The sequence below is a fragment of the Peromyscus leucopus genome, chromosome 9 (genome assembly GCF_004664715.2).
Source record: "Peromyscus leucopus breed LL Stock chromosome 9, UCI_PerLeu_2.1, whole genome shotgun sequence".
Classification (NCBI taxonomy): Eukaryota; Metazoa; Chordata; class Mammalia; order Rodentia; family Cricetidae; genus Peromyscus; species Peromyscus leucopus.
This window is the reverse complement of record NC_051070.1, coordinates 48,191,500-48,214,612: the sequence shown is the minus strand read 5'-3', so window position 1 is coordinate 48,214,612 and position 23,113 is coordinate 48,191,500. Positions and strand designations below refer to the sequence as shown.

Sequence of the window (23,113 nt, the reverse complement as noted above, 5' to 3'; positions counted from 1 at the left end):
GTGGTCAACCCTAGCTTGCTGGGATGCTTCCCCTTAAAATCTTAGTTTTACTGTGAGCCAAAGAAAGCTGAGCTAGCTTAACAATTTTAGTTTACACGATCACTTTTGAGTCAATTTGGTAAGGAGTAAGTGATATAAAAAACTAAGCACATGTAGACAGTGCATACATATGTAACAATACAGAAGATAGATTTCTAAAAAACAAAGATTTTGAATATTATTGTTTATTGGGATTATATCTCCTGTGATCCTTACTGTAAAAAGAAACCTTGACACAAAGATCTTTAGTAAACATATGTGTCCATTATTTCACATGTAATCCGGCTTTAATAAAAACATTTCATATATTTTTATATTAATGTTTTGAAAAAGAAGTCACTCAATTTTTGTTACTCATGACCATTATACAAATGAAATAAATCTCTAATTAAATTTTACAGCTGAATGAACACTTTATGATCTAACGAATGTTTTATATAAATGATTAGTGCTGGGATTAAAGGCGTGCGCTGCCGCCGCCACCGCCGCCGCCGCCGCCACCACCACCACCTGGCTTCATCAGGCCTTTTAATAACTCACCAAAATACTCACATTTTTGAATCTGCACATATACATTATAATGGAGCATGCCAAAACATTTTTTAATTAATAACTCTAGCACACAGTAAAAATGAGTAAAAAAAAAAAACAAACTGATATGGCCACAGTTTGTTAATTTTCTTGACACAAACAACATATGAAATTATTATTATAGATATGCACGACACAATCACGTGAAATTTAGGTGCATCCAGGTTTTTTGTTGTTGTTATTGTTTTTGTTTGTTTGCTTTTTTTAAGTAGAAAGTTTGTCTCCCTGTCTCTCTGAGATGTGAGAAAGCCTTAATAGCATAAAAGATCAAAAGGTGAAATCTGTCATACAGATTAAGGTAATGTCTTTCCTTTTTTTTAAGAGCTAAGTAGCTGAGAGGGAGATGCCTTTACCTATGAAAATGTTTTTCTCGACATTATTTTAGGCCAAAGGTTTTCTTTTTCTTTTTTTTTTTCTTTCTCCACTCTTGATTTATAGTGAAGCTAAATCATGTTTCCCATGCTTACGCTTGTGTTTGGAAAGGAAAAAGGGGAAGATAAAGGAAGGGTACTTTGCTTTCTTTTGTTTTACTGTTGTTGCGTGGTGTTTTGATCAGGCCTTAGCTTCTGGCCCAGCGTCAGTCTGGAGTGTAGTGCCCTCACGAGATCTGACAGTGCTGGTCTGTGGGCCTCTTGGACGGGGCAGCCCAGGCCTGCTCCACATGGCCCTGCCCCCAACATTTTGGTCATGACAAATGCTCAGGTGGCCACCTTTTTAGAACCTCTCATAAAGTGAGAACATACAGAGTTAAACTTACCTATTTTGACCTTGAAAGGGTTAGAGGTCAGCCCAATCTTCAGCATACCATAGAGAAAGGAAGCGGGGAAAATGATTTTTATGGTTTGGGGGTCACCACAGCATATGGAACTGTATTGAAGGGTCACAGCATTAGGAAGGTTGAGAACCCCTGGCCTAGAGGATGGTATCATAGCTTCCCATCATCCTTAGCAGCCCCGAGGAATTCTTTCAAGCTTTAGGGACCTCAAGTCAGGTCAGACTGTGATTTATTTGTGGCTTCAATGTTGCAAAGAATTTTAGGCCAATATAATAAAGATATTGTAATGTAAAAGAATAAAGGCACTTAAGGGGAAAATATGAGAGATCCAAGTGTGAGTGCGGAACCCAAGGGAGAGCAACCAGGCCATAATCTTTCCCTTTGATACAGAGTTTTATCCTGCTACGAGGTAAAGAATTAGAGGCAAGGTCAGAAAGAGTCCCGAGTAGGGGGTTATCCTCAGAACTTACCTCTAGTTCTGATATAACCTCTAAACTTTAAAAAATTAAGTTGTTTATTTTCAATATTTCATTTTAACTCACACATGGTTTTTAGAACTCTTATTAACTTTTGTAATTTACCAATTTTATAATCTGCCCCCTCGTTAAAGATGATTTTTGCATTCCATTAAGCAGGCTGCCCATTCGTTGTCTTTTGTTTTATTGCCTAAGGCTTTTAGTTTTTGAGCACAAAATACCAGTTTTGGAATAATCCAATGTTCTTCCCTGTTGAGGGAAAGATAAAGCAGCGTTATCGTTGGTTCAACTTCCCCATTTTCCCAATACTTGCGAGTTGGAAGTCTATAATTATCACAAAGCCATCTGGAGCACTGGATGAGGGTTTATCTCCAAAAACTTCCTACTTTTTGGAACTTCGTTTCTCATTGTTTTTCTTTTTCCTGAAAAATTCTAAGCCTCTATTTGCCTGCTGGGGATATGGGTTTGGATCAGGTTCTTGTGCTGTTCAGCAGTGGGCTTTCTCAGCAGCCATTCAGATACTGGCTTCTCCCACTGGGTCTCAGCGTGATCCTCCATGTTTACAGAAGTGGCGAAGGTGCTGGAGATATTGGGAGATCAAACCCTTGTGTGTGTGTGTGTGTGTGTGTGTGTGTGTGTCCCGCCGCCCAGATGAACCAATGAAGTTGTTTCTGACCCAGGAATGGAGTCTGTCTGTTGGGTGGTGGCACACTATGGGGAACTGCTCTTGACCACTCCACAGTCTTGGGTTGTAGAGAGTAAGGGCCACTTACCGTCAGGACTTTGTGATCAGGCACTCATAAAACTCCTAAGCCAAAGGTAGCAAGCAAGAGAAGCCAGAGATGGCTTGGACTCTGTGGGTCTATGACAGTACCTCGCTTCCATCCAGGTAACTCCTTCTGTGGAAAATGGGTTATTCTTGGAGCCTCACATTGGACGCTATAGCTGTTGATGAAAAATACAACTCTCACCTCAAAGGGCACAGGGATAGTTTATTTTGGAGCCAAATATGAGTAATTATGGCCCAGGAACACAGCTCTTCCAATGTGAAAGTCAGTTCGTGAAGTTTTTATAGTAATAGAACAAAGTCATAAATCAAGATATTTTACAAATACAGTGGTGGAAACATCAGAGGTGTATTCCAGCCAACCAGAGAAATCTCAGCTGTCGGCCTCAGATGCTCCCTTAGAGCACATGTTTTACCCTTTTGGTAAGATAGTAGTAATAATAATAATAAAATAATAATAATAGGACTTGGTTAATGCATTACAAAAGCTTTTCATCTGTTGGTCACAGGAGGGTAAGTCTGATTCATAGATGAACAAGGAATGGCTATCGAGGGGGCTGAACCTAGCTCAAGATGACTTCTAACTAGGCTCTGGACCTGCAACATTCCAACCTCTCCACATCACTGAAGTTCTGCTGGATCAGCCATCGCTGAGGCTTCTGTTCAGGATTCTCATTCTCATAGGTACTCTGGTCTCCCTGATGAATGGGCCTGTTAAGTGCAGGAGGCATGCCGGGCTCTAGCAGGCAGGGTTTGGCCATGAACAATATTCCGAACTGAGGCGGCCCTGTGATTGACGTATTTTTTTTTTTTTGATAATTCACAAATCTTCCTGTGGCTATAATTAATTTATTAATGATAACTCACAACATCAAAAATAAAATTCAGACCATCTGACTCTAAAGATCATTTTCTTATTCATGTGTGTATCGGGGGCTACAAAACCAAATAGCTAAGGCTCTGACTAGTAAGGAGCTTCCGGTCAAGATGAGACACGCAATGTATCAAGGATGATAATTAGTTCTGTGGGTTTGTACAATCTGATGGACGTACTTTTTAAGAGCTGATGAGAAAGGCACTAGCTCTCGGGGAATACCAACTTAATGCTAAGTGAAGGCACAGTGACATCACCAAAATGCTGAGCTCAGAGACAGCAAGGGAAGGGTTGAACTGGCACAGAGCGAGTGGCAGGTAGCCCGGGTGACAGCGCAGACCCCACGGTCTTAGGTCAGCATCAGGTTCTGGGCAAAATCTGACCCGATCCTACTGCCGTTAAAATGCCTACTTTGGTTTTTGTGTATGTCTTGAATTTCAGTTTAAAGTTGAAATTGCATTTACAGTTCTTATCTCTCTGCGTTAGCAGCCAGATCATGTCAGATTTTATACTTGCTTGTGGAGCAGAAATTGGTGAGGAGGTGAGGACAGTTCTGGAGATCTGAGGTGCCCTCACATATTTATCCATTAGAGAAATTCCAGCGTCGCTGATTGTCCCAGCCTGAGGCTTATGGAAGATGAAGCACAGGACTGTGAGAACAATGTTAGGATCCAGCTGCTCAGGCCACACGACCTGCAGCAGCCCCTCCCTTCTCAGACCTACCCACAGGCCACCTACTGAGACAGTGTGACTCTCTAGCTAAGGGACTACCAGGTGTCAGGGGATTTCACCCAAGGAAGTAAGTTTCCTGTTCCTTACTCTCTGCCTCCTGCCCAGGAATCAGAGTCTAGGTGCAGGCTCTGTGCAGACTGTGAAACCACACCATGCTCAGAAAAGGTATGAGAGGAGACCCTCTTACTTCTGCCAATTGGGCCCTGATCTCCTTCCTCTCTTTAGAGCACCCACCATTCTGTCTGTCTCTGTCTGTGTGTCTGTGATGTTAATAATTCTTCAAATAAACTCCTTACCCTTAACGGTCCACCTCAGTGTCTTCTTGAACCTCCCATCCAAGGTCTTTCAAGCACAACGCTGAAGAAGGTATTGTAATAAAAAGTAGTCAGGACGATCACTAGCGCTTTTGGACTGCATGCTGTAGGGAAGTCATTGCTCCCAGGACCCTCCCACGGTTCCGCATTTACCTCTTGCAGCTGCGCTGTGACGTAAGCTCTGCTCATATTTCCTCTTTTGTTCATGAGGAAACTGGGTCTTAGAAGCATTAAAAAGCCCATCCAGCCCCATGGCAGATGATGCCTATAATCCCAGCAGGAGGAGAGAAATTGAGAGCAGCCTCAAAAATACCGAAAACAAAGGAGGTTGGGTAGACTTTTCTCTAAGTCACTAGAATGATAAATAATTTCGGGATGGGGTTTGACCACAGGTCATTGTCACTCCAGAGCATCCGTTTCCTAGACCAGCTTGCCTTGGCTGAACACATTGCAATTTACCAATTTAGACTGAGGCTGTCTTGACTTGTCATGCCCAAGCCTCTGTTCTCTTTCATTTCCTTGGAAGTATGCAGCTGAAGAGCATGTTAAAATCCCACTGGAAAAACTTAACTAGGTACATCTTATATGAGGAAGTTCAGAATGTTTCATCATTTCTCCTTTGACTGGTGAAAACTGGACTTCTCAGACTCTCTGGGATATCTTCATTAGATATTCTGTGTCATGTATCACACACCAGATGCTTAGGTCTGGGACCAGATAGTGGTCTAGTAAGTACTTGTTGGATGAATGAAAATCTAGAGCCTCTATTTTGCTTATGAACAGGTCCGACTCCAGAAGTCTGTTTTTGAGGCCATCTGTCCATGGATCCTTAGTGACTAAAGTGGGTACCCAGAATATGTCCACTAAAGAGGGGTATGAGTCATATGCAATCTATCTGACACCCTTTCTAGAATTTTCTGATTCTGGCAATCTAAGAGATTAATGTTTGGGGAAGCCAAGTGAAGCATGTATAGGAATCCTTTTAACTACTTTTAAACCCTTTCAATAATTTCAAAAGAAAAAAAATGAACTTGTAATAGCTACCCTCCGATACCATACAGCCAGTGGCTAGTCAGCTCTGTGTTTTCTTTGCGTGAAAAGTTAACAGCTCATTGAGGCTGATTCCTTCCTCTCTCTGAGATCTGTGTGGAGTGGACATCGGCGATTGGACCTTTCCGACCTCACCCTATCAACTCCACCCTTCATGGCTGTCATACCACATACCTCAGAAGATGTACAGCACACTGTTTTTCAGGGCATTTATTGTCCTTCTGTTTGCCTGGAATTCACATACCCCAGGTATCAGCAACCTGCTCTGCAGCTCCTTCCTGTCAGCCCTTCCTCCCTCAAGTTTCTGCTCAAATGTTGCTTTCTCAGAAAGGCCTTTCCTGGTAATCCTGTTTAGAACTATAGTTTCACACCACTCTGTTCCACCCATGCCCGACACTTCATATGCACATAGCATGCATATAAACACTTCTGTTTCTCCTCTCTGCTTAATTAATTTCTCCATAGGGCTTGTCACTAATGTACACTCAGTTACCTAAAGTGCTATGTCTCTCTCCAAGCTAGAATGTGGGAATCCTTACACTCAGGAACTGATCTCTCATCCATACCCCATTGTATCTCCAATGCCTCTGATAGTGTCTGAACATGCTGAGTGTTCACTAAATATCTGGTGAGCAAATGAGTGGGTGTGTGGCTCTGCAACAGAACCTCAAGACAAATGTGAGAGAAACAGACTTGGAATCAATGGACTTGTCTACACCTTGTACACTTCCAGCAACAGTTCAACGTGACATCTTGATTACACAAAGCCCCACCGTGCTGAACTAACAGTCAGCGCCCAGTCTTTGCTGTGTGGAAGGTCTCCCCTAGTTCCTAGATGATGATGGCGATGCTTCTCACATAGGGCAGCCCACTTCTACATTTTCCCTGAACTGGTACTGGCCTCTCCCTGTCATTGCAACTGCACCCACTCTTCTCAGAAGTACTACTAATGTCATTATCACCCTTCTTAAGTGTTTTCTCCTTCTTTTGTTTCCTTTTCAAGATTAAGTTTTTAGTTAGGCATGCAAAGTAATGGGTTTCTCTATGACATTTTCCTGCATGTATATGATTGTACTTTGCTCATATGCACCCTATCATCTGGTATTTTCCCCATCCTTCTTCCTGATGGTCCTTTTCCTCCCCAAAATAGGTCTCCTGATTTCCTAACAAATAATGCATCTGTATATATATAACTAGTGTCCATGTGTGAGAGAGAACATATTCTATTTGCCTTTCTCTTCCTTGTTCTTCTCTTCCTTGTTCTCCCCTTCTCTTAACTCCCTTTACAACCCTTCCTTCTCCTATATATTTTCCTGTTTACTTTCACATCATATATAATGTATTATATATATATATATATGTATGTATTAGAGTTCTCTAGAGTAATAAAACTTATAAAATGAATCTCTTTATATATCTATATATCTATAGCTTTATCTACATAGTCTTAGTTAGGGTTTCTGTTGCTGTGAATAGACACCATGACCACAGCAACTCTAATAAAAGAAAGCATTTAATGAGGTTGCTGGCTTACAGTTTCAGAGGTTCAGTCCATTATCATCATCACAGGGAGCATGGTGGCTTGCAGGCAGACATGGTGCTGGCTACATCTGGATCCAAAGACAACAGGAAGTAGACTGAGGATCATACTGAGCAAAGCTTGAGCATACATGAGACCTCAAAGCCCACCCCCACAGTGACACACTTTCTCCAACAAGGCCACACCTCCCAATAGTTCCACTCCCTTTGGGAGCCATTTTTTTCAAACAACGTGTGTGTATGTGTATGTGTGTATATATGTATATGTATATCTCCAGTAGTTGTTTGGTCCACAAGGCTGGCTGTCTCAGCTGGTCTTCAGAATACACTGGAATCTTGAAGAAGTAGGCTAGTGAAGGAATGGACTTTCTGGGGAGGAGAGAACAGTCAAAGAGCAAAAGTGTCTCTCTTCCACATTCTTGTGTGTGTGTGTGTGTGTGTGTGTGTGTGTGGATAGGCTTCTAGTAGAAGGCGTGGTCAGATTATATCTGGACTAAAGATCTGAATGAAAGGCTTGTTTTCCTTCTTCAAAGATCCAGATTAGATATAATCAAGTTGACAACCAAGAATAGCCATCACTATATATATAATATCTATATATGTGTGTGCATGTGTATATATATATGTGTGTGTGTGCATGTGTATATATATATATATATTCCACATAGAAGAGAAAGCATTGCTATTTGTCTTCTTAATCTAGCTTATTGTATACTTAATATGCTACTTAATATGCTAATATCTATTTTTATCCATTTTCCTAAAAATGATGCAGTTTACCATTGAGTCAAATTCCATCATGTATTTCTTTACCTAGTCATCCACTGGACCTTTTAGCTCATTCATATCTTGGCTGCTGTGAATAGTGCTGTACTAAGCACGGGAGTGCAAATATCTTTGTCGCATGGAGACATATATTCCTCTGAGTATATACTCAGAAGTGGCATAGCTCACTCATATGTTAGGACTGTGATTGGTTGTTTTTGAGAACCCTCCATGATATTTCCATAGTGGTTGCATTGTTTATATTCCTGGCAATAGTGAATACAGGCTTCTCTTTTATTATGTCCTCACCAGGATTGCTGTGATCTGTTTTCTTGATGGTAGCCACTGAAATCTCAGTGTAGCTTTCATTGGCATTTCTGCCATGGCTGAGAAAGCTGAACCTGTTTTCACATCTTTATTGGTCATTTGGACTTCTTTTGAGAACCATCTCTTCAGTTCATCTGCCCATTTATTGGCTGGATGGTTTGTTTTTCTGGCATTTAATTCTTGGAGTCCTTTATAAATATTAATCCCCTGTCAAAGGTAGAGTTGACAGAGACTTTTCATTTGTTCTGTATGCTGTCTATTCACTTTGCTGGTGGTTTCCTTTGCTCTGCTGAAGTGGTGTTTTTTTTGTTTTGTTTTGTTTTTTTGGTTTTTGTTTGTTTGTTTGTTTGTTTGTTTTTAGCCTTATGCAATCCCGTTTGCCAACTGTTACAATTACTGCCTGAGCCAATGGAGTCCTCTTCAGAAAGTTCTCACCTGTGCCCATGTCTTGAAGTGCTTTCCTTTGGCTGTGCAGGGGTTTCAGGTCTTACATTATAGCCTCCGATTCATTTCAAACCGACGTTTTGTTTGTACACAGTGGGAGAAGGGGACCTCGTTTCGTTCTTTTGAAAGTGGAGACCCGGTTTTCCCGGCACCATTTATTAAAGAGGCTGTCTGTTCTCCAGTGTGCGTTGCTGGCAGCTTCGTCAACAGTGAGATGGATGTAGCTGTGGGTGTTTGTTTCCTTCATTCCCTTCTGTGTGCTGTGTTTTGTTTTGCCGCTCCTCTGCTGTTTCTGTTGTCTCTGTGCCCTGTGGTATGATTTGAAATCAAGTCTTGTGACAGCGCCAGTCTTGTTCTTTCTGCTTAGGGTTGATTTGGCTACTAAGGGTCTTTTGTGCCTCCGTGTAAGTTTCAGTACTATTCTTCCAGTTCTGAAAAGAATGTCTTCTTTGGAGTTTTGATGGAGATTGCATTCAATCTGGAGATTGCCGTTGGTAACTGTATTAGTCAGGCCTCTCTAGAGGAACAGAACTGATATACGTATATAAAATCCGTGTGTGTGTGTGTGTGTGTGTGTGTGTGTGTATGTAAGAGAGAGAGAGAGAGAGAGAGAGAGAATAAAAGAGCCATTGAGCCTAGTTAGGGCTACTTGAATGAACTTGGGTCTGGACTTATTCCCTTTATCCCCTGGAGCACAGACAACTTACCAGTAACTTTACCACTGAAGAAAATGGATCCCTCTCCCCAGTTTTACATCTCAGTTTGACTTATGAGACTTCATTTTTAGCCACAGTTTTCTTCCCCTGAACATAGTGCTTCTCGAAATGAACAAAGTCTACATCTTTCTTGATTCTTATCTTCACTGAGCACAGAGAAGCAAGAATAAAACACCATCCTTTGTAACTATGGTGCATCCCCATGTCTCAGTGCATCTCTGCCTTGACCACGTGGGTGCCTCAGCTCTCTCCTGGTTCATCTTGGTTTTAGAGGCTGATCTGTAAGCTTCTGCTCGTTTGCTCCTAAGTACCTACTCCTAGAGCGTTCATACCATCTCAGAGTTTTAATCCCTTGTCTGTAGATGAGCCTCAGACATGTATGTTCAGCTCTGACCTGGCTCTATGATCTGGTCAGACACTTGGCATGGCCCATGGGCCGGATTTCCTAACCTGTCCTTGGTTTACCTTTAACCTCTTGTGGTCTAGTAGATTTCATCTTTATCTTGCTTCAATGCCTCAGTCCAACCCAGAGGATTAACATTTCCTGAATTCCTTAGATGATGAGTCTCAGTCAGCCTCACCCTCCTCCTTTATCTGCAGTAGACAGTCTTCATGCGTCCCTCTGTCTGCCTCTTGTTCCTGTGCCCATTGCTACAAGCCCAGCCGGGCCCTGCTGTTGATACCATACATCTTTCCTTAGTCATAATTTCCCAACCCTTTTGTTTCTGGCTATTTCTGCTTCATCTCCTGGTTTGCCATTAGGCAAATTTAAAGTGGCCAGTTTCGTTTCCTCTTCTACTTAAATTCCCCGTGCTTCTTCCCCTTTTCAGATTTTATTTCAGATTTCTTGAAATATGGTTTTCATGTGTATGGAAGTTTTGCCTCCAGGGATGTATGTACATTATGTGTGCTTGGTGTCCATGGAGGTCAGAATAGGGTATAGGATCCCCTGGATCTGAATGACAGGCAGTTGTGAGCCACAGTGTTGGGGGCCAAACACAGGTTCTCTGCAAGAGCCTCAAGAGCTCTTCACCAGCAAGCCATCTCCCCAGTACCCCATGGCCTGGTCCTTCTGACCTGCCTGCTTTGTATGTGTTTAAAGTACTTCATTATACACAGTAACCACTTGCTTACTGAATAAGCAGGAGGCTGACTGAAATAAGGAAATGGTGTCATATGAACCAGCTTGAAGCTGCACTGATATCCTTTGACCTAGTATGTTGGGGGAGTCATGGCTGATTCACCTCTCTATTTAAAGAATGGAGGACATGACCAGAGATGTTCCCAAAGTACAGCTGCAGGGAACCAGGGAAGACAAAGATAAGTTGTTGTTTTTTTTCCCATCTGAGACTCAGTTTCCTTACCTTGAAAGAGAAGATATGGAGACTATTAAATGTTATCTGTTAAGATATCCATTGTGGGCATCTAACACTCAGATTCGAGAGTGCGTGGTGTATGTGCACGTGCACACACACGCTAACATGCCTGTGGAGGCCGAGGACAGCCTCAGGTGTCATCCCTCAGGTTATCATCTGCCCCCTTTTTTGGAGCCGCGCTCGCTCCCTTGCAGGAAGCTCACTCAGTAGTCTGACTGGCCAGGCTGAGGTGAGACTGAGGCTCATCATCTAAGGAATTCAGGAAATGTGGATCCTCTGGGTTGGACTGAGGCGTCCACCTGCCTCCCTGCCCAGTGCTGGATTGCAAGCACATACCAGTATGCCTTTTGTTTTTATGGGGCTTGGGGGTCAAACTCAGGTCCTTGGGATTGCAGGGCGAGCACTGGCCTGACTCAGCTGCCCCCCTGCCCCACCCCTTCCTTATGTCATAAGAAGAAAAGACTGGACGAGCTTGGTGATGGCACCAAACAGTGAAGTTTTAATGTAAATCACAGTCTACAAAACCCGTACGTAGCCAAAATTGAACAGAAATGAGGACGGTGTATAAAATGTGTTAACCGATTTTTATTCTAACAAGTAACTCTGTAATTAGAGGTGGGTTTTTTTTTTCTCTCTCTCCAAAATGCTTATAAGTTTAATTACAAAAGAACACTGCCTTGCCCAGGTCTAGTGTACTCTAGAATCAGTGTTGGTCTCTTATGATCTTCTGACTCCAGATCTTGGCCTATGTTTCTAAATACTTTTACCAGTTTATTTAATTTCTATTTACTTACTTTCTAGGTTTATATTGCTAAAAAAAAAAAAAAAAAGGAGCATGACTTCACATGTTTACTCTTCCACTAAAATATTTGAGTCACACTTTGATTTTCAGTAGGTTTATTTTTGAACCTTTAAATGCTTGGTCCGTGGTTGGGAGAGTCTCAAACACCTCACCAGTATTAGATCTACTTACAAAAGAGGAGGAGGTCTTGCATTCTCAGGGTGGGACCTGCAGGAGGGTAGCATTCATTCAGTTCAGCTGCATCTATTCCCATGCCTCTATCAGTGACAATGGGTCAGCAAATGTCAGTGAGTGTCTTGGGACTTCTTATAAGTCACAGGTATGTGAACTGTCAGCTTTTGAAATAGCTGTAATCTGCATCGTGTGCTGAATTTCATTTTTGAATACTTAGGAATACTGTAGAGATAACACTTTTATGGATTTGACATTTTATGAAAATCCAATTTGCAGCTGCCACTAGCCCTTTCCCTTCCAGATCTACCTGACAATAACAACTATAATTAGCTTTTATTACCCTCCCTTATCAGTTAAGGATGGTAAAACGGGCATCAGAAGGATGTAAAGTTAACCTTTATGTGCTAACTGCCTATATAAATTCTCTGAAAGGCCTATCACACTTCAAGAGAGAATTTTAGATTGATATTTAAAACATCTAATTATGTTAGCTCTTTGGTTTAGCTTGTGAATGTCATGTTGTTTATAGAATCAATTTGCCTTCTCAGCTAATCAAAAGAGGGGTTGAATTTGTCTATATGAAATGTGCATTAGGTGCTGGGGGGGGGGAGGGTGCAGTTCCTGTGCTCCAAGAGCTGCTGGCCTTCTGTCTGACATGATGTTCACTCTCTGTCCCCTCATCTTCTGGTCAGCACCTACACATGTCTCAGGCACAGCCACATACCATCCTACTCGTCTGTTCTCCCTTTATTTTTTAAGTTATTATTTCATTTTATGTTAAGACAGAATCTCTCTGTATGTAGCTCTGGCTGTCCCGGAACCTGGTTCTATAGACCAAGCTGGCCTTGAACTCACAGAAATCCACCTGCCTCTGCCTCCCAGGTGCTGGGATCAAAGGGGTGTGCCACCATGCCCAGCTTCTGTTTCCTTTTTAAAATGTGTTGTGTTTGTGTGGGGGTGTGTATGCGCATGTCTGGGGTGCCTGTGGAGACCAGGGGCTGACATCGAGTATCTTCCTCAATCGCTCTCTATTGTGCATACCAAGGCAGGGTCTCTCACTAGTTCGGCTAGTCTGGCTAGCCAGCTTGCTCCGTGTTCCCTTGTCTCTGTGTAAAGACCTCTGGGATTCTAGGCAGTCTGCAGAGGCAATATTTAGGAGGAGGAAGATGTGGTTGCTCTTTGTGCACACACTGGCTTTAGGCAAAGGTCAGTCATTCATCAACATCCATACTTGGACCAGGGGAAGGCCTTGTCATTCCCATAGCCTGACCTGGGATAGCTCTTGTCATTCCCATGAGTCTGAAGCATTGGGGTCGTTGACAGGGCCACGTTTATGCCAACAATACACATTCACCCAGGACTCTATCCACTCCCCACAGATAAAGGCGTTTAAACACACATAGGCATGCAATCATAAAGATTAGTTGACAAAGAAAGGCAGAGTGCTAGAGACATCAACAATGGCTCGTAGACAAGTGCTCTGGGACCTGAGAGGAAAGGAAAGACAAAGTTGGTGATGAATGAGGGCATTTCAGTCAGGGTCAGAATGAAGGGTTTGAAGGCACGTAAGAACTTAATGTTCTAGGACACAATTGGAAAGGAAGTAGTGGGGGCGGGCGGGGGGGGGGAGTGGAGTCTCAATTGGCAAATGAAAAATATGTTAGGTTTATCAGAAGATTAATGACAGATCAGAGGGATCATGTTGTTTGTATGAGATTAGGGAAGTGAATGGAGGCAGAATTCAGAAATTATCCTGGTGGTGATGAGCAATTTCAGGTACTTAGTGAGCAAGAGTAATGGGAGCGGGGTGTAGCTTTCTGGAGGGTAACATGGTAGTGATATGTAAGCGGGATTGAGCGTAGGAGAAATGGGAGGTAGAAAAATCAAGAAGCTCATCCTAATGTGGTATTGAGCCGGGAAAGACTGTATGGGAAATGTAAAGCTATGTTAACCACATGTGGGCAATGGGGGGAAATGGAGGACTAGAAGAGTGCCGTGGGCCGCACAGAGAAGTGATGAATTCACTGTTAGACACTTGGGATGTTTGGAGGCTTCAACATCCAACCACACATTCTTAATTTCCACATCAGTACTTGTTCATAGAGAAGAGCATGGGAGGCGACTCTACGTAGTTAGAAGTGTGGAACCTCGGAGAAAGGCGAGGCTGTCACGCTCCACTGAGGGGAGTCTGGTTTCAGAATGAAGGGGGCCAGTGAAGACTGTGGAAACTGATGACAGTAAAAAGGTAGCCTTTTACCAAGCTTACAGTCACCTCCACTGCTGCCCCTGTGTTCCTGGCCTCATTGAGTGGTGCAGCTGCCCACCACCCAGCTCCCCATCCACAAACGGGGTCACCCAGACCCCTTCTTTTATTTCATCCAGTCTCCTCCTTCCATTATAGATGTTCAGTCATTTTCTCTCCCTAAGGGCTACATACCTCTCTCTCCCATGGCTTCTAGCATCACCAGAGCCCCGCTCACGGCCACCTCCCCGCTCCAGGTGGTTTCATCTTTATTCTCCCCTGCTCCAGCCCTTGTGGTTTTTCTAGAACACAGACATGACTTTGTCACTTCTCATTGATGCCTCCTTAGTGAATTGTATCCCCATGAAGATGTTGAGGTCCTGTACCCAACTGCCTACCAGTGCAACCTTATTTGGAAATGGGGTGTTTGGGGATGATCAAGATGAGATCATTAGGATGGAACGTAATCCAATATTGCTGTCTTCCTTTAAAAAGGGGAAATGTGGGCACAGAAATGTAAGTTCAGGCAAAAAAAAAAAAAAATCCGAGTGATGTCGTTATAAGCAAGGATGACAAAGGATGTCTGGAAGCCATCAGGAACTAAGACAGACGTGGAGCAAGATGACAGACAACTTTCAGAAGGAGCCAACGTGCCAGCACCTTTCATTCTAAACTTCTAACTTCTAGAACTTAGAGATAATACGTTTCTGTCACTTTAGATCATTTAGTGTGTGGTCATTGTTGTCACAGCCTTGGGAAACGAATACACATCTTAAAAGAGCTCTCCAGTGCTTGGAGAGGGTGATAATTAATATTATGGTTAAGGTGGCCAGCCTGTCGCATGCCAAGGTACTCAGCCCAACACTATCCTAGGGTTTGGTGACAGTGCCTTGGGGTGAATTTTGATTGGAAGTTTTGACCGTACAGCAGGTGGCCCTCCCTAATATTGATGGCCTTCATCTAAGTCACCAAAGTTCCTGACGCAGGGAAAGGCAGGCTCTCCCCACTGCCCCCACAAGACGATGTGAAGTGCTCACGTGACATACTGTCTGTGGAGGAGATCCTGCCCCTGGCTGGTTGCCTTGAACTGGGACACTGACTTCTTTTTCCCTTTGCACCAAAACTGAAAGCCTGGTTTTTCCTGGATCCCAAGCCTACTAGAGTTCACACTAGATCTGTATCAGGGACTTTCCTAAAGGTCTTGATATATGTCAGCACTTGTAATCACACAAGTCAAGTCTTAAAAATCTCTTTGGAAATGTATATAATCCACATAATACACCACACACACACACACACACACACACACACACACACACACACAGACATATATATCCTAGTCTGCCTCTCTGGAAAACCCTAAGATTCAGGGTAAATTTAAGATCTGTAACCCATATTGAAGACCTGCCGTGAGCTGAACTCTGTTCAGCCTCCACCTGTCTCGTTCACGTGCGTGTACACACACACACACACACACACACACACACACACACACACTCCCCTCCCCACCACAATCTGCATTCTTACTGGTCACAGGACTCAGCTTCGGTCAGGTTCTCTATGTACCTTGCTTTCTCCCAGCAGTAGTCTTTATCATGTATGTTTCCTGTGATTTCAGTCCTATCCTTGAAGCCCAGCTTCGTCTTCTGTATTAATTTTTAAACAGGTATCTATGAAACGCCTGGTGCCCTGTTCAGAAGCTAATCAAGGCAACTCAACCATCAGCCTCCTAGAACTCTGTATCTTGTTGAAGGCTGTCAGCGAAAGACAACAAAACACTAGAGTCCAGCAGAAGGTTAGAAGCCATGGGACACACACACACACTGTGGGAAGTGCTTTAGCCGAACTCCAAGTCTGTGATGTGAGAAAATACATATCATGCCCTCACACTGTGGGCACTCAGCAGAATTCAGGACTCTGGGCTACAGGATCCTTCTGAAGGCAGGGAAGCAAAATGGAGCCTAAACACAGGAAGCTTTGTAGTTTACATATGGGGCAGAGACACGTTCCCCACCCATCCTGTGTTCCACTTTGCTATAACACAAGAATCCTGGGGGCGGGGAGAGAAAAAAGCACTTAGCTGTTGCTATGGGTTGAATATTTGTCCCCTCATAGGTTCCTGGGACAGTTTGCCTGCCATTGAGACAGCGCAAGGAGGTGAGGCTTTAAAGAAGTTATAGTCATGAGGGCTTTGCCCCTCTGGGTGGGTGTTGTGGAATATTATTTTAACTAGGCAAAGATGTGTTACATTTGTTTATGCTGTGGGATATTACCTTAACTACATAAAGGTGTGTTATTTATGCTACATTTGTTTAATGATGTAAAGATGTGTTGCATTTGTTTCACCTTGCCTGCCTAAGGCACCTGATTGGTCTAATAAAGAGCTGAAGAGCCAATAGCTGGGCAGGAGAAAGGATAGCCTGGCAAGCAGAGAAAAGAAATAGGTCGAGAACTCTAGGCTCAGAGAAAAGAAGGGAAGACTGAGAGAAGGAGGAGAGAATGAGAGACATGCCCAGGGCCAGGAGCCAGGCAGACACCAGCCAGCAGTCAGGAAAAGCAGTAAAATAATATATACAGAAGTAGGAAAGGTAATGAGCCCCGGGGCAAAAGGTAGATGAAGAGAAACAGGTTAATTTAAATTAAAAGAGCTACCCAGAAGCGTGCCTAAGCTAGGCCAGACATTCAAAACTAATAAGTCTCTGTGTCATCATCTGGGAGCTGGTTGGTGACCCCAAAGAGGAAGCCTGGTCCAGGTGGGGCTAGTGCCATTATAAAAGGGGAGTTCAGCTCCTTTTGCTTTTACCCTTCACCTTCCTCCATGTGAGGGCGTAGTAAGAAGACCCTGCCAAACCACACCTTCGACTGGACTCCAGTTCTCTAAACTGGGAGCAAATGCGTTTCTGTTCTTCTAAATGATACAGTCTGTAGAATTGTGTGGTAACCTCACAGAATGGACCGGGACAGAAAAGTAAGCAACACCAGCAGGAATAGCACTCTTAGTAGGAACTGGGGGTGGGGGAAGACTCTGACAGTAAGACCTGAGGACCAAGAGGCAGAGAATAATAGGGGGAAGTGGGGTGTGAGAAAACCAACCCAAGATGCACAGCATGCAATTAGTGCAACGCCAGGGAAGGGACCCTGGAAAGATGGCCAGGGGAGGGAAGAGAGGAAGAGAGTACAGTGAGAGGAAGAATGTCTCAGAGTGCAAAGACTTGGCTTTCCAGGTGGAAGGGGATTGGAAGAATCTCACACAGTGGGTGCACACAGACCCACACTAACTATCATGATAACCTCACACAGTGGGTGCACACAGACCCACACTAACTATCATGATAATCTCACACAGTGGGTGCACACAGACCCACACTAACTATCATGATAACCTCACACAGTGGGTGCACACAGACCTACACCGAGAACTTTCATACAAACACTTCAGGACACTGGGTGTAAAGGAGAAATCCTGATATTTCAGAAAAAGAAAATCAGAAATGATATAGGAGGGACTATTAGAAAGACATCAGCTTTCTCAACAGCAATGCTATAATCTGGAACACACTGAAGAGTCCTTCACAGTTCTGAGGGGGGAAAAAGTGTTTTCCAGGGTGAATTTCTGAGAATGCAAGTAGGTCCTATGTGTTTTCAGTTGTTGAATGTCTCAAAAAATTTTTTGCCCCATGTGTTCTGAGGAATCTGGTAGAGGATACGCCCCTTTTAAACAAGGAAGTGGACTCAGAGACTGGAAGATGTGTGATTTCCAGCTGAGAGCAGAAGAAAGAGCTTCCTGGACGAGGCTAAGATGGATGACCTTCTCATACCGAGGGGCACAGACCATACGGAGGATGGGGACTTCAGAGGGTCCTCTCCAAGATCACAGGAGAGGGATGGATGCAAGCTTTGTTTTTGTTGGGCTTTGCTTTGTTTTGTCTTACTTTAGCTCTGTTAGAGAATTCTATGTGGTGTTCATAAGTATGTGGGAAACCTAACAAATTAAGAAGATACAGAAGCATAGTGCATGCCATTGCCCAGGAACGTGTTTTGTTTTATGGTTTGCTTGTTTGTCTGTTGTTTGTTTTATGTGTGTGTATCTTTGTGTGTGTGTGTGTGTGTGTGTGTGTGTGTGTGTGTGTGTGTGTGTGTATAAAGCTATGTGTGCTTTTGTGTGTGTGTGAGCGTGGGCACGTGTGTGCCTCTGGGTGCATGTAGGTGGTCAGAGGACAACCTCAGATGTCACTCGTTGCTTTCCATCTTGTTTGACGCAGGCTTTTCGTTATTCCTCATTTCACAAGGCAGGCCCTCAAGATTCCCGGAATACTCCTGTCGCCGCCACCTTTGGTCTCCCTGTGGGAGTGCTGGGAGGAGAGACATAGAGGACCCTGCCTGGATATACAGGGGTGTGGGGACTTGAACTCAGGTCACTACACTGTGTGGCAGCACTTTACCCACTGGACCGTCTCCCCAGTCCAGTTATGACTATTTTGATAGTCATTATAAAAGCTGAATATTGATTTAATGAAAATATTGTTGTAACTTGTTCTAGATAACGGTATGTGAGACTCAAATTCACTTCCAAATAGGAAGTAGAGATAAGTGTATATATTCATGTCTATGTACATGAATCTAAGTAATCAAGATATGGTGTAAGTACAGCACCTGAAAGTTTGGAGCTAACAGTGGAGGAAAAGGCTGTGTCTGTTGAGAACGGTTCTCTCTAGGGAAGAGAAATCAGAAGGATAATTGTCAAGAGTGTTGCTTTACAGCCTGGGTGCAGGGAGGAGGGGCTTGGACCCGCCTCATCTGAATGTTCCAGGCTCTGCTGACTGCCCATGGGAGACCTTGCCTTGGAGGAGGTGGGAATGGGGGGTGGGTTGAGGGGTGAAGGCTGGGGGGGGGGGCGGGAAGAGAGAGGAGAGGGGAATCTGTGGTTGGTATGTAAAATGAATAGAAAATCTCTTAATAATAAAAATAAAATTTTAAAAAGGATGCAAAAAAAAAAAGTGATGCTTTGTAACCAGCCTTGGGGTAATATGCAACTTCTAAAATGATGTGCACACATTCATTTGTTAAAAAGCATAGCCATACAGAATACATATTCAAATACTCATAGCAGTGCCTGCCATTCATAGTGCCAAAGCAGCAGACCCATCCGAATGGCCACCAACTGACCCATGGGCCATAGCATGTGCTATAGCCTCAAACCTGGGACATCGTTCTTTTATGAAGAAGAACGAAGGGCCAGTGAGAGAGCTCAAGAGGGAGAGGCATTTGGTGCCAATCCTGAAGACTTGATTTTCATTCCCGGTGCCCAGATGGTGAAGGAGGAGAACTGGCCCCTCAAAGTTGCCTTCTGACCCCCACTTATGTGTCATGGGAGGGGCAACCTCCAAAGTAAATAAAATAGAATGTAATTAAAAATAAAAAGGAATGAGGGTAGCGATGCATGGTACAACATGGATGCACCTTAAAGACATGCTAAATGAGGAAACCAAGCAACTACACACACAAAGACATGAAATTGTTTGGTCATCAAGGAACACACCTGTAATCTCAGCTGCGCTCAGGAGGCTGAGACAAGAGGATTGAGAGTTCAAGGCCCACCTAACAAAACTCTGGCTTAACCCAATCAGAAGGCTACAAGAAGCCATGGTTTCATTTGTGATATGTTGAGAACAGGCAAATCCATAAAGACGGAAATAGTCATTGTAGAAGGCTGAGGATGTAGGAGCTTCGGGTAAGTGGAAAATAACTGATCATTGGTACTGGGTTTCTTTTGGGGGTGATAAAAATATTCTTGAATTGTATAACATAATGTGTATACAGGTCTGGTCTTATGATAAAACTACTTAACATTTGAAGAGTAAATGTTATGCCATGTGACTCATATGCCAATAAAGATACTATTGAGCTGAAGAAAGTAATATCTAATTCATGTGTTGTGGGTAAGGAATAAATCAAATAATATATGGGAAAGGTCTAGTCCACAGCCTGGTATAAATATTTAAAAAGCAGTCAGCACCCTCACCCCACTTTCTTTGCGACAGGCAGTTTTCCCAGGTCGCTGTTCCCTTAATCCTATCGACAGATGCACAAAACAGACACGGGTCTCATCCCATCTCCTAGATGAAGATCTGGAGGCCGAAGAAATTAAGTCATCTGTCTAAAGTCATCCAACCAGTTCATCAGTCAAGTGGACCTTTGACCCCAGTTACCTGATCCAGAACTCTTACTGGGCCACTCTCCTGTGCCGGTGATCTGGCCTTGGAGATTGAGGTCATGACCCTAGAGCAGGCCTGGGTGTCAGGTGAATTCAGGGAGAGCAGGAGGCATCATCAAGGCAAGGCAAAGCAGAGGTGGACTCATTGGAAGAGGGGGCAGCAGAGACTCACAGCAGATGGGAGTGGGGATATATCTGGGCACAGAGCTGAAGGGAATACTGTCTGCAGAGAAACTAAAAGCAATGAAACTCAAAGTTACCCTCCTGTGTAACCATCATAAGCACTTTGAAATACTGGCAGGGGGAAAAAAAGGCTTGCCTGGGAAAGTCTGTTCTGAGACGGCCTCCTCAACTGCTTCCCCTGGGTAGATTTTCATCAGGAGCAATGCAGGTGGGGAGATTACAAGGGAGGCACTTGAATGGTGAAATCCAGGATGTGGCTGGGGGCAGTGACAGGTGGCTGAGGAGGATCAGAGCTGAGCTGATGCTGAGGGAGAAGGGGCTGTGTCAGCCAGGTGGCGATAAGCAATGTCCTGCTCGGCGGCTTTCATCTCCCTTGGTGTAGGCACAGTCGGGATCCAAGTCACTGCAAGCAGAACCAGAGTCTAGCTGAAACTCCGCACGTTTTCCGGTCAGCTCTCCTCAAATCTGTGCCTGCTTCACATCACGCTGCTTTTCCCCCTGCCCTCCCTTGAGCATTGACTTACATGTTTCTCTGCACCAGGCTTTGTTCTCCCTGGGAGAGAGCAATGGTTGTGTTTTCATCTGTCTCAGTCACCAGTTCTGGCAGACACTCACACACTAGAGGAACCGAGGCATGAGTGTGTTTTTCCTCTTTTTCGTTTATAGATTTCCTCCCGTCTCCTGCGATCAGGCAAAAGCACATACAGAATGTTCCTGCTTTCTGTCACCCAGGTAAGCAACATGTGGATTGGTTCCTTTTCATGAGGCATGCGGCCTTTACTCCCTTCTGGAACCACAAGTATGTAGTCACAGACAGGCACAGGCACTGTCTGCACACACTCCCCTTAATAAGACCATCTGGGGAGCCCTGCTGCAGGACCCTGAGTGAGGACTGTTCCCAGGAGTGGAGGCCACCAGCATTTTACTGCTGTGTCCATGTGGTCAGTCCTGTATGGACAGTGTCTGAGTGTTTCTTTAGATGAAGTCGGGTGCCCTGGAACTCTCTCTGCCACTTATTAACTGGGGTCCTACTCACCACCTCGCTCTTGCCTGGGCCATCAAAAGAGAGTCGTCAGTTCGTACTAGAGCCATTTCTAGAATGTTCTTAAGGATCACATCTAGAGAAAATTGAGCCTTCCCTATGTCTTCCCATTCTTTAGCAGACCCTCTTGCCCAATAGGAGCCCTGCAGGGTTTCTGAGTAGGTCCCTCATCAGGCTGATGCCAGAGATAAGCTGCAAGACTTTATCTCAGCATTGGAAGTTAAAGCCAAGAGCTTTTTAAGGAATTCAGAAAAGCCAAGGAAGTCTAGAGAGCAGCCCAGTGCGTGGAATCGTGCTGAGCCTTGACAGCAGTCATGGCTCCTGGAAAACAGAGATACCTGTAGAATGAGCAGGGCATCTTCACCATCTGACCCGGGAGCCTAGCTGCGGCTGATGTCCCCAAGGCTAAATGACAGCATCTATCTCTGTTACTGATGGAAACACACTGACTCCAGGAAATGCATAGATGATTGTACTCAATATTCAGTCAGCACAACTCAGATCTGGTCTGTATGAAGGAATGAGGCTAGCCTGTTAGCGATAGCTGCCTGTGTGATGCACTTGTGTCCTTTACAGGAAATGTCTAAATAATTGAACTCTCTAATTGGGTTAAAGAGATCCTTAGCACATGAGTGTTCTATAAATAAAAGAATGAGTAAATAAGATAGTAAGTAACCTTTCCTCTTACAGGGGCCCTGTACTTAAAGAGATCATTTTGTTTTCTTTGTACCAATAAGATCATCATTAAGAGAGTGGGATGGGTTGGTTCTAAATAGGGTGGGGGAGTGAGGGAGGTTGGATGGGCAGGCTCTCCCATGGGAATCCCTTTCAGTTTGTCTCAGGTACATACCACCTTTTCCCTCCGATCTTTCATTAGAAATGAATAATTGGTTTACCCCTGCTGGAAGTAGGTAGGCTCCTGGGTTTTGCTTTTAGCAACTCGAGTCAGACAGAAGAGTTCAGCCAGCGAGCTGACCTTCGCTCCCTATCTGTGATCAGAAGGGTTTAAGTAGCCCAGGGCCTGCTGAGAGACCCAGGGAACCAGCAAAATGCTCCTAGAGAAGAGGAAGTGGAAGGTGGCTTCTGGATTTCACTGTGACCTGTGGTCAGGTGATTTGGGGGAGGAGACACGGGGGAAAAAAAATGTTGAGTAAAATGTCCTTATAAAGACAAAATCTATTTCTTTCCTGGCTGGTGATTTGTCACTGTGGTTACTTCCTGCCTCGTGACCACACACCCAGGCTTAACAAGGCTGCTCTGCAGAGCTGAAGGACTAGTGTTTCTGATCCCACAGCAGTGCCACCAAGGACAGTTTCTCCACAAGGTAAAGTTGCTTCTTGTTCCTTTGCTGGTTGGGCGTGTCTGGGACACAGCTGGGGCTCTGATGCTGGGGACTGTGGATTTTGCCTTGCAGGGACTGAGCACCTGTCCTCTGAGCCTCTCTCTGTGCCTTGTCTCCCTCTAAGGACCTGGGACCTGCAGCCACCTAGGGTGGCCGGGGTGGGGAGGGTGTTCTCTGGCTTGATTCTTGCCAAGTTCTCTGTGGTTATCAGTCCCCACTCCTACCCCCTCACCCCCAAAATACTGAGTGATTTTTCCCCATCTTTAAAGCCAAACCATGTTTTGATACCCACTTATTGCTCTATTTCAG

At 44.1% G+C, this 23,113-nt stretch overlaps 1 protein-coding gene across 2 annotated transcripts in view; it reads left to right on the top strand.

The window, feature by feature from the left end:
• Positions 1–23,113, top strand: part of Lcp1 (lymphocyte cytosolic protein 1) — a 93,104-nt gene that overhangs the window by 13,868 nt on the left and 56,123 nt on the right. For both annotated transcript variants that reach the window (XM_028878161.2, XM_037208385.1), the window contains exons 2-3: positions 21,087–21,152; positions 22,704–22,786. The gene's annotated coding sequence lies outside the window, so the exon portion shown is untranslated. The remainder of the gene's footprint in view (positions 1–21,086; positions 21,153–22,703; positions 22,787–23,113) is intronic.